A 12,859-nucleotide genomic window follows, 5' to 3' on the forward strand; every position below is an offset into this window, starting at 1 on the left:
CCATGGCTGTACAATGGAGAATACGTACAACAGCCAGAGAAGAAGGTAGAAAACCCATTAGAAGGCAACTGCTATGGTCCAAATGAGAAGAGGGGTAGCTTGAACTAGAGTGGGAACAGTGGAGATGGAGAAAGCTTGGTAGGTCCAGGAAAGATATTGAAGGAAGTGCTGACAGACTTGCTGTGAGATTAGACATAAGATAAAGAGGCGCTTAAACAACTGGGTGGATTTATTAAAAAGAAAAGACTGGGAAAGAAGCAGGGGAAATCCAGAGTTGTTAGCCATGGTACATTTTAAATTCATGTAATCTGTGTGGAGATGTCAAAGAGCAGCTGGAGCTTGGTCGGTGTGGTTGAATGTCAACCTATGAACTAAGAGGTTATGGGTTTAATTGTGGTCAGGGCACATGCCTAAGTTGTTGGCTCCATCCCCAGTAGAGGGTGTGCAGGAGGCAGCCAATCAATGATTCTCATCATTGATGTTTCTATCTATCTCTTCCTCTCCTTTCCTCTCTGAAATCATTAAATATATATATATATTTTTAAAAAGCAGCTGGATATACGTATAAATCTGGGATTTCAGGGGGAGGTCAGGGCTGAAGACAGTCATATAAGAATTGTGAGAATGGAGGTGGTCCTAGAGGATGTTAGTAAGGAGAGCATACACATAAATAAGAAACCCTGAGCAGCCATGGATCCTCCAACATTTTAAGGCAAACAGAAGAGGAAGGACAGCAAAGAAAATAGTAGAAACTATCGGTAAAAGATGAGATATAGCAACAGAGAGATTTTTCTTTACCAGTTTTTATCCATTTTACTAGTATGTGAAACAGCTGAAAAGGAATACATTTATTTTATGTGCTTCCTCCTACAAAAGCTAAGGCATTGGGTGGTATTAAAGGTATATCCACAAATTCTTTGCTATTCCTTCCTCCAAGAAGAGGAACTGAATCCCCTCTCTCCCTCATCCCCTACCACCACCCCTGTAAGCCTCATTAATGAATCACTCCTGGTTAACTGAGTCTGTAAGAATGATAGATGGGCTAACACTTCAAGATTATGAAAAGACTGCAGCTTTCATCTTCAGAGCGCCTTCCCACTGTCTGGGATCAATTGCTCTGAGGCAAGCTGGCTGCTCTTTAGTAGGTGACCCATATGGAGAGATAGTAAGAGCCCCAATGGAAAGCCAATATCTTCATTAGAGACCCCGAACCAGAGCCACCAGCCATGTGGTTCTCTCAGAAACTGTGAAACAATGTTTGTTGTTTTAAGCCACGAACTTTTGGGGTGATGAGGAAGCAATGGGTAACTTGAACCAGAATGGAGACAGAAAACGCTATGTAACTGTGTGTGATAATCTTCCCCATCCAATGTTCTAATTGCTTTACTCCTAAGGGGGGTGGAATCAAATCTGCTAAATGTATTTGGGGAGACCAGAAATGATATAATTTTTTTCTCCTCCTCAGAGAAATGCAACCTTGTGGCATGGGTCCATGTGTTTAACATCTTCTGCCTTCAGCTATTTTGGTCAAAGCACTGCCTCCCACAATTAGTATTTCTGGTAATAAAACACAGCCCTAGAGGTAAGTGTCAATACACTGTGGGTTTTCACAAAAGATTTTCCAAAAGAATTACTTTAAACCCTCCCCAATCTCCCTGAAATTAGAAGGTCAAGATCCAGAGAACACAGAGAGGGTAAGGAGAATGAAGAGTCGAGAGATATAAAAGAAAAGGCAGGCACCCAGGTTCTACCACCTCCTAGCTGTGATACCTGGAAGTTGATCCAACCTTTTGAGCCTCAATGTCTGCATTTCTAAATGAATTGCTGCCTAGCTCACAGGTGGACGGAGGGTTGAATAAGATAAAGCATATAAAAGCCCCTTTAAGCGACAAGTCTTCGGATGATCACAAAGGCCATCCCTGTCTACTCTGTCTGCTATTAATATGTTAATGGGGAAAGCAGGATGGAGGTCAGTGGTTTGTTGGAGGGTAGAATACATTTATTCAGGTGACCCTGAGTGTTCCCCTCTCAGACTGTTATTCTGTATGAGCTCAGCACATTTCACTCCAAAGCACAGTCCCATACATCTGATTCAGCTAGTTTTCTATTCTACGTTTTACTAGTATAAGTGTTCTTTCTCCTCTTGGGCAATTATTGGTATGAGCTGTTTTATCTGAATTAAAGGCAGAAAAACTTAGGGTATAGCTGCAAAATCCAAGTCAAGTTAGCAAGCATTTTCAGCTTCGGTTTCTACTCTCATTTCTCTCTGTTTAAATCATTAAAAAGAATCATACTATTCATAGCAGTCACCTGTAAACAGATGATCATTTAAAAAATCACTTACTGGACTGTCAGGATGGCTACAAAGTAGGTGAAAGCAACACATACCACCTCCCAGCGCCAAATTGGATTTACAGCTAAAATTTAGAGCAATCAACCTAAATAAACAACCGAAGGGCACCTGAACAGGAGTATTTCATCTGAGGCTTTAAAAAAGAACCTACACAGAGACTAGTAAGAAGGGTGGAGATACAGAGAAGGCTGATCCCTGAACCCAGGTGCAGCAGGTGAGAAGCTGGGAGGATACTGTGGTTGCAAAAGTCCTCCCTGAGGTAAGTGGGGTCTCAACTCCTCCCTAGGACCCACTCCCCCCCCAAAACTAGAACACCAGGATCAGGAAGAAGAGCCTGCAAAACATCTGGCAGCAAAAATAAGCTGTGATTGTTGCCTGCTGGAAAGAGGAGGGAGTCTGCTAGATTCCCAGGTATCTCCTTAAGGGCCAACTCCTTAAGGAGCTGGGAGCATAGCTAGGAGCTTGGGAGCTTTGGAATGCGCTCCATCAGGGTGTCTGAAGGAGTGGCTGCTGAGGTAGGGGAAGGAGGCATGCAGCTTTCTCCTGGAGGCATGCTGCTTTCTCCCTTCAAGCAGGCTCGTGCCCCCATCATTGGAAGACAGCCTTGATCTGGTTTCAGAAGCCCTGCTAGCCTTGTCTTGCTAAGCTCAGATTTGAAGGGGAAGGAGGCTCTGCTCAGAGCTGGAGCACTCAGAGTGCATCTACCTCAGAGAGCTCCAGTCCAGGATTTGATCAGGCATGGCTGCAGAGCTAAAAGGAAGAGTCCAGCTTGCTCCTCTCCCACAGCATAGTTGGTGCCACCGCCCCCCGTCTCCCCCGCCACAAAGAAGCCTTTCTCGATCTGCTTGCCCAAGTCCAGTGACCCCGTCCTGTCCTGCCAAGCTTGCTCCTGTAGGTAGGAGAGCTGGCCTCACCCAACCTGAACATGCAATGCACTCCTCCTAGGGAAGCTAAAGTTGGAGACTGACTGTTATGGTTCTGGAGTAGGGGCTACATTCTCCCCATTGAGTGCCAGACCATGCTTGCCCCAAACTAGAGTACCCACAAGCCTGAACTGGTCACCTTTACCTATAGAGCTTGAACCCTCTGGAAGGGTTAGTGGAACATGGCAAGCTTGGGCCCACTCTATAGCCTTTCTGCATTGGACTCTGGAGGAAATCCAGGCAACCTTGAGAAAGAGTGGAGTATCCAACAGGTGGATGCCAACCTCAGTGAGCCTTGGTCTTTATTCATCTGACCCCAGGTAAGAGCTCTAGGAAGCCAACCCATATACATGGATTGGCCTCTCCTATGCACACCCAGGTCCAGTAGACACAGACACAAACAATGAACAGCATGGTACTTCCAGATAGGTAGCCCCAAACATGTTACACAGAACATCTCACAGCAACCAGTACTTGAACCCCACCCAAGTGGACCCAGAACCAACACAACCAATGGTAGACTTCAGACCACCCCAGAGCTCAACCAAACCAGTCACACAAGTGACACACTCAAAGGAAGTTTCCAGAAGGCACTAGACTTTGCTAGGAACAACTCTACCTTATGGGGACAACCCGGCACAGCATCTCATACATGGTGATTGAGGTTTACCCTTATAACCACCCTGCTTGAAGGGTCAGCTCCACTCATGAAAGGGCCAACCACATTCATCAAGACCCAACTAGAACAGAGGGTGGACCTAACTCACAAGAAACATTCTTAGAGCATGGGGCATGGGTGATCTGGATGATTGTGTCACTGAGCTCAACAACACACCTTAAGACTGTACCTGCCCAGCAGCTTGCACACAGTGATTAGTGTTGAGCCTCAGTCAGCCAGCCTAAGGGTCAATCATATCCACGAATGGGCCAAGAACAATTAAAACCCAATTATAACAGGAGGGGAAAATAAACAACACAAGAGACATTCCAAGAGCACCCAACTTAGGAGATCAAGGAGATTGCACCACTGAGTCCCGCAGGACAACTACTGCAAAAGGCCACCCCACAAATACTGAGAGTCATAGCAACATAGAAACAAACACAAAGGGGTAGCTAAAATGTGGGAAAAGAAATAGGCCCCTAATGAAAGAACAGGAGGAATCTTCAGAAAAAGAACTAAAAGAAATGGAGGCAAAAGTAATGGAGCTTAAAGTAATGGTTATAAGGATGCCCTGCAGCATGAAAAATGACATAGAAACCACCTACAATAATTAAAGCGTAATATGCTAATTAGACCAGATGTCCTTCCAGGCAACCTTCCAGATGAAGCTGGGGCTGCGAGGGAAGCCTGGGTCCCAGATGCCTGCTGGTTGCCAGAGGGAAGCCTGGGTCCTGGGTGCCAGAGGGAAGCCAGTGTCGGCAGCCAGGGGAAGGAAGGCCTACTCTTGCACGAATTTTGTTCATTGGGCATCTAGTGAAAAATAATCAAATGAAAATAAAGAATGCCATAGTGATTACAGAGAATACACTGAAAGGAATAAACAGTAGGTTCCATGAAGCAGAGGATCAAATCAGCAATATGGAAAACAAGGTAGAAAAAAAATCACCCAATCACAGCAGCAACAAGAAAAAATAATTAAAAAGCATGGGGTTCATTTGAGGGAACTTTTAGGAAATATAAAACATAACATCCACATAATAGGGGCAGCAGCAGAAGAAAGCATGCAAGGGATAGAGAAAATGTTTGAAGAAATAATTACAGAAAACTTCTCTAACCTGGTGGAAGAAAAAGTCACTCAAGTTCAGGAAGCACAGAGAGTCCAAATCAAGATGAACACAAAGAAACATACACTAAGACACATCATAATTAAACTGGAAAACATTAAAGACAAAAAGGGAATCTTAAAAGCAGCAAGAAAGAGACAGTTAGTTACCTAGAGGGGAGTTTCCATAAGACTGTCAGCAGAGTTCTCAATGGAAACACTTCCAACCAGAAGGAATTGGCATGAAGTATTCAAGGGAATGGAAAGCAAGGACTGAAATGAAGATTACTCTATCCAGCAACACTATCATTTAAAATCAAAGGTGAAATAAGAAGCATCCCAGATTAAAAAAAGATAAAGGAGTTCAATACCACCAAAGCTGCAATGAAAGAAATGCTAATGGGACTGCTTGAAGAAGAAGAAATAGAGAGAGAGAGGGGAACATAGGTATAAAGAAAAAAAGGACAGAATAAGCACCTCTCAATAATAACCTTAAATGTAAATGAATTAAATGCTCCAGTCAAAAGACACAGTGTAGCTGAATGGATAAAAAATATGACCTATATGTATGCTATCTACAAGAGACCTGCCTCAGAACAAAAGACTCACAACAGGCTGAAAGAGACAGCATGGGGGAAAATATTTCATGCAAATAGAAATAAAAAATAGCTGGGTAGCAATACTTATTTCTGACCAAATAGATTTCAAAACAAAGGTTATAAAAGAGACAAAGAAGGTCACTATATGATACCAAAGGGATCAATCCAAGAAGGGGATATAACCCTTATACATGTACCAGTATATGCACCTAATATATTGGAATATGGAAGCACCTAAATATATTAAAAATTTATGGTGGACTTTAAGGGAGAAATCAAGAGCAATACAATCATGGTAGTGGACTTTAACACCCCACTGTCATTACCAGATAAATCTTCCAGAAAAAAAAAATCAACCAGAAAACAACAACCTTAAATGACATACTAGATAAAATGTATATACCAGTAATTGATATTAGGGAACATTTATTTCATGCCATAGCAGCAGAATATACATTCGTCTTAGGTGTACATGGAATATCCTCAAATATAGACCACATGTTAGGACACAAAACAAGTCTCTACAAATAAAGAATATTGAAATCATACCAATCATCTTCTCAGATCACAATAGCATGAGATTAGAAATAAACTACAATAAACTCAAAAACATTCAAACACATGGAAGCTAAATAGCATGTTATTAAACAATTAATGGTTACTAATGACATCAAGGAAGAAATCAAAAATTACCCAGAAACAAATGAAAAGAAACACAGAATAATCCAGGATCTATGAGAAACAGCAAAAGCAGTCCTGAAAGGGAAGTTCATAGCATTAATTACAGGCCAACCTCAAGAAGTAAGAAAAATTTCAATTAAACCATCTAACTCTACAACTAACAAAAATAGAGGAAGCACAACAGGAAAGGCCCAGAAGAAGGAGAAGGAAAGAAATAATAAAGATCAGAAGAGAAATAAATGACATTGAGACTAAAATAAATAATGCAATAGAACAATGAAACCAAGAGCTTGTTCTTTGGAAATATAAACAGGATTGATAAACATTTAACCAGACTCATCAAGAAATAAGGAGAAATGAGCCAAATAAATAAAATCAGAAATGGAAGAGTCGAAGTAACAACTGACATCACAGAAATAGAAAGGACTGTAAGAAAATATTATGAACAACTATATGCCAACAAATTGGACAACATGAGTGAAATGGACAAATCCATAGAAACATACAATCTTCCAAACTGAATCAGGAAGAATCAGAAAACCTTAATAGACCAATAGCAACTAATGAAAAAAAAAACAGTAATAAAAAATCTCCCAGCAAACAAATGTCTAGGACCAAATGGTTTCACAGGTGAGTTTCACTAGACATTCAATGAAGAGCTAATACTTACTCTCCTCAAACTATTCCAAAAAAATTCAAGAGGAAGGAAAATTTCCAAGACTTTTTTATGAAGCCAACATTATCCTTAATTCCAAAACCAGATTAAGACACTACAAAGAAAGGAAATTATAGGCCAATATTCCTGATGAACACAGATGCTAAAATCCCCAACAAAATATTAGCAAACTAGATCCATCAATATAGTAAAAAGATCATACACTCTGACCAAATGGTATTGATTCTGTTGATGCAAGGTTGGTACAATATTTGCAAATCAATAAATGTGATTCATCACATACAAAATGAAAGATAATAATCACAGTCATAGTAATAGATGCAGAAAAAGCATTCAGTAAAATTCAGCACCATTTATGATAAAAACCCTCAGCAAAGTGGGACTAGAGGGACTATAACTCACCATAATAAAGGCCATATATGAAAAACTTACAGCCAACATCATATGCAATGGGCAAAAACTAAAAGTGTTTCCTTTAAGATCAGAAACAAGATAGGATGGCCATTTCACCACTCTGATTCAACATAGTACTGAAGTTCTAGCCACAGGGATCAGAAAATAAGAAGAAATGAAAGGCCTCCAAATTGGAAATGGGGAAATAAAACTCATTATTTGCAGATGCTACGATATTGTATATAGAAAACCCTAAACACTCCACCAGAAAACTGCAAGATCTAATAAATGAATTCATCAAAGTAGCAAGATACAAAATCAATATCCAGAAAGTGATGGTATTTTTATACACCAAAAATGAAGTATTAGAAAGAGAAACTAAAAAATAATTCCCATTTATTATTGCAACAACAATAATAAAATGTACCTAGGAATACATTTCACCAAGGAGGTAAAAGACCTGTTCTCAGAAAGCTATAGGACAGTGAAGAAAGAATCTGAGGAAGATACAAGTAAGTGGAAATATATATCATGTTCATGAATTGAAAGAATAAACACCATTAAAATGTCCATCCCCAAAGCAATCTATAGAATCACTTCAATCGCCATTAAAATACCAATGGCATATTTCACAGATCTAGGGAAAATATTCCATAAATTTATATGAAACCAAAAGAGACCCTGAATAGCCTTAGCAATCTTGAGAAAGAAGAACAACGTAGGAGGGGTCACAATATCATATATCAAACTATACTATAAGGCCATTGTAATAAAACAGACTGGAACTGGCATGAACACAAGCATATGGATCAGTGGAACAGAACAGAGAGTCCAGAAATCAGCCTATGATTCTATTAATGTTTTTAAAAGGAGGCAAGAGCATATGACGGAGTCAAGAAAGTCTTTTCAACAAATGGTGCTGGGAAAACTGGACAGACACATGCAAAAAGATGAAATTAGACTAACAACTTACACCACACACAGGTAAACTCAAAATGGATGAAAGACTTAAATGCAAGTCATGAAACCATAAAAATCCTAGAAGAACATAGGCAGCAAAACGTCAGACATCTCTCATAGCAGCATTTTTGCAGGTATATCTCCTAGGGCAAGGGAAATAAAGAAAAAATAAACAAATTGGACTACAAACTAAAAAGCTTCTGCACAGCAAAAGAAATCATCAACAAAATGAAAAGAAAACCCACTGTATGAAAAAACAAAATTGCCAATTATACACCTGATAAAGGGTTAATTTCCAAAATATATAAAGAACTTATGCAACTCAACACCAGGAAGACAAATAATCCAATTAAAAGTGGACAAAGTACCTGAATAGACACTGCTCCAAAGAGGACATACTGTTGGCCAATAGGTATATGAAAAAAAACTCAGTCACTAATATCAGAGAGATGCAAATTAAAATGACACACTCCTGCCAGAATGGCTACCATCAATAAATCAACAAACAATAAGTGCTGGCAAGGATGTGGAGAAAAGGGAACCCCAGTGCACTGTTGCTGGGAATGCAGACTGGTGCAGCCACTGTGGAGAACAGTCTCCTCAAAAAATTAAAAATGTAACTGCCAACTGGCCCAATGATCTCACCTCTCAGAATACATCCTAAGAATCCCAAAACACCATCAGAAAGAATATATGCGCCCCTCTGTTCACAGCATTGTTTACTATATCCAAGATCTGGAAACAGCCCAACTGCCCATCGTAGATGAATAGATAAAAATACTGTGATATGCCTGGCAGGCATGGCTCAGAGGTTGAGCATCGATCTATGAACCAGGAGGTCACACTTTGGTTCCTGGTCAGGGCACATACGTGGGTTGTGGGCTCGATCCCCAGTAGGGGGGTGCAGGAGGCAGCCAATCAATGATTCTCTCTCATCTTTGATGTTTCTATCTCTCTCTCACTCTCCTTTCCTCTCTGAAGTCAATAGAAAAATATATATACTTAAATATATATTTAATATATATAATAAATATATTTAAAATCTGTGGTATACTTAGACACTGGAATACTATGTGGCTACTTTTACCTTTTGCGGCAGCATGTATGTACCTGGAAGTTATAATGCCAAGATAAATAAGCCTGTCAGAGGAAGACAAATATCACATGATCTCACTTTTATGTGCAATCTAATGAACAAAATGAACTGACAAAATAGAACCTGAGATATGGATACATGGTACAGTCTATCAAATGCTAGCGGGCAGGTGAGTGGGGTCCACGGGATGAAAGAAGGTGAAGAGATTATCCAAAGAACATATATGCATATTCCATGTGCACAGACAACAATATGGTGGGGGCCAGAGGGAGGGGAGGGTGGGTTCTAAGGTAGAGGAGGGCAAAGTGGGGGTAAAGTGGGGGGCATCTAATAATGTCAACAATAAAATACAATTTTAAAGTAAATACATTAAATTAAAAACCACTTACTAATAAAGCCCACACTTTGAGAAAAGCCTTACAGATAAAATGTATATAAACAAAAAAATGCATGTGCTGATGGATGTTTATTGTGATAACTGTTGCTTCAGACTTAGTTTTTTTTTTTCTTTCTTTCTTTTTTTGGCTCCCTCCTCTAACCTTTTGTACAGAAGAACAACATTCTTAGGGGGAGCCGCTGGTCTTCAGGAAGAAATGCACAAGAACATCATGATACCAAGATTGATCCAGGTAACTAGTCAAAGAAACAGGCAGAATTAGCACCTTTTCATAAAAAATTTAAACTAGAACATACATTCCATCTATTTCTGACTTTGTCTTCTACGAAGTTACTTTTTTTCTTGTAACCAGTTCATTGTAAGGGCCCTTATTTCCAAACTGTAGCAAACATTTTCCAATGTGACTTGTACTGCAAACATGTGTACTTGTAACTCTTGGCTTCACCTCAATAGAGATTTTTAAATATTTTAATATGAAATATTGTGAAAAGTGGGAAGAATAAGGAAACATTCATGTTCTCACCACCAGTATCCAACAAATGTTAATATTTTGTCTGTTTGTTTCAGCTATTCCAGAGATATTGAACTGGCTCAGAGCTAACACTAATCCAGGAGGTTCTATATGTCAGTGTGGATTAGTAGTCAGAGTAGGAACTTATGGAAGCCAATTACCTATATTCGGTGGTGTTGAGAACTCAGAAATTCTTTATTATAATGCAGAAAAGGAATGCAAAAAACAAAATCCATCTCAGGGTAAACTGAGTGGCTCTGTGAACTCACCTGTGCTTAACTACGCGGTTTCTAAATGCAAATCATACATTATTCAAAAGGAAATCTACCCATTTTAGCTCTTTGATCTATGGAGCAGGAAGGGTCAAATGAAATTGGCTAGAATAGTTCCTCCCTTTAAAAGTAAAAAACCACCAATAATATTTGAGTGATTAGTGCCATTATCAAACTTGACAGATAAGGGGTGGGGGATTTCTATCAATTCTCCCATTTAATTCACCTATGAGGTCTATGCCAAATAAAGATGGGTTTTGTAGAATTATGTGATTACCATACATATAATCAGGTAATATTGCCACTTGCACAGTTGTTCAAGAGGTGGTTAACAATATGTCACTATTAAATCTGGCCAATGCTTTTTCTCTAGCTCAATTAGTAAAGATCAGAGAAGCAATTCACTCATGTGTAGCAGGGACAATATTGGATTTCCTGTATTAACTCAGGACTTTGAAGTCTCTCTGCCTCGCTGTGATATCCAATGTCCAGGGACCTTGATTACCTTACCATCCCACCAGACATTATGTTGGTCCACAAATTGGTAACATCATTCTAACTGACCCTGGAAGCACATGTGTAGGAATATCCTTACACTGAAATGGAATTCCTGCAAGTCATCCTTTCCCTTGACAAATACTACCTTTACTCAAGGCACATCTCCTTTTCTTCATTTTGTCACTGAACTGACAAACATTTTCTTTCCTCACAATTTCCCCTTAAATGGCTTCTCTTTAGTGTGTTCATTTTTTAAAATGTCTCTGACCATTCCTTCTCTGTGTCTTTCACTGGTTCTATTTGTTCTCCAACACACAAAATAATATAGCTCATTCTTAGTCATTGCTCGTCACCATCACAGCATGTGTTTATGTCTCAGGGTTCATGAGGAAAGAAGACTCTTATCTAGAAAGACACCAATAACACAGGGAATTAGAGTCGTACACAACTTTAGGGCTAGTGGAAGCAAAAGTCAGTCCAGCCCTGGCCAAGTGGCTCAGTGGTTTGGAGTGTCATCCCATACATCACAAGATTTTGAGTTAAATTCCAGGTCAGAGCACATAACCAGGTTGTACATTCAATCCCCTGGTAGGGAGCATACAGGAGGCAACCGATTGATGTTTCTCTTTCTCTGTACCCCTTCCCCTCCCTCTAAAATCAATAAAAATAAATGAACAAACAAAGAAAGAACATAGCCTTGATGAGGATTAAAAAAAATGTCAGTCCAGGAAGTGGCCAGAAATCTAGAAGTGATTGTTCACAGGCATGAGGCCACCAATGTGAGAAGTCAGTCTATAACTGCCGAAGGAAGAAGTGAGGACTAAGTCTTCTGAACATCAGAAAAGTGGCTCTCATCAGAATAATTGTCCCTAAAGCCATGCAAGAAGGAAATTTTGAGGAGTGAGTTCCTCAGCAATATGAATTCAGTTTTTACTCTGTACACTCCCAGGTCAACAAATGTAGATTTAAAAGTTAAAGGATTTGGAGTTAGGCATAAAAGCATTTTATAAATCTAAGATACTATTATGTTATTAGATCATAACTACAATTTAATAGTTCACTCAGACATTTATAAGACTGTAGTGAGCTTTAAACATATTCTGTAGATCCAGTCTATATCCATTTATAGCTAAACTAGAGGCCCAGTGCACAGATTCGTGCATTGGTAGGGTCCCTAGGCCTGGCCTGTGCCCTCTTGCAATCTGGGACCCCTTGGGGGATGTCGGATAGCCAGTTTCGGCCTGATCCCCACAGGCCTGACCCAGACAGGAGGGAGCCCATTCCCTGCAAGCCCAATACACACAGGAGGGAGCCCGATCCCCACAGGCCAGATCCTGACAGGAGGGAGCCCGATCCTGTTAGTTGAGTATCTGTCCCTTAGTGGTCAGTGCATGTCATAGCGACCAGTCAACTGGTTGTTTGGTCGTTCGATTGCTTAGACTTTTATATATATAGATGAGTACTTAGCCCACGATAACCCAGTGTCCTCTATCCTGGTCAAGAACAGATAAACTCCTTTAGTGCAGTTTCTCCTTTTTTTTTTTTCTTTTGAAAGTCTGAAAAGAGCTTTTTTATTTTATTGTTTTATTGCTTTAAGAATTACAAAGGGTATTACATATGTGTCCTTTTTTCCCCCCGCCCTAGACAGTCCCCTAGCCTCCCCTATTCCCCAGTGTCTTAAGAAATGAAGAATGATATAGCTGCAATAAAAAACACCATTGAAAGCTATACTGACAT

This window comes from Myotis davidii, unplaced genomic scaffold (genome assembly GCF_000327345.1).
Source record: "Myotis davidii unplaced genomic scaffold, ASM32734v1 scaffold3554, whole genome shotgun sequence".
NCBI classification, from domain to species: Eukaryota; Metazoa; Chordata; class Mammalia; order Chiroptera; family Vespertilionidae; genus Myotis; species Myotis davidii.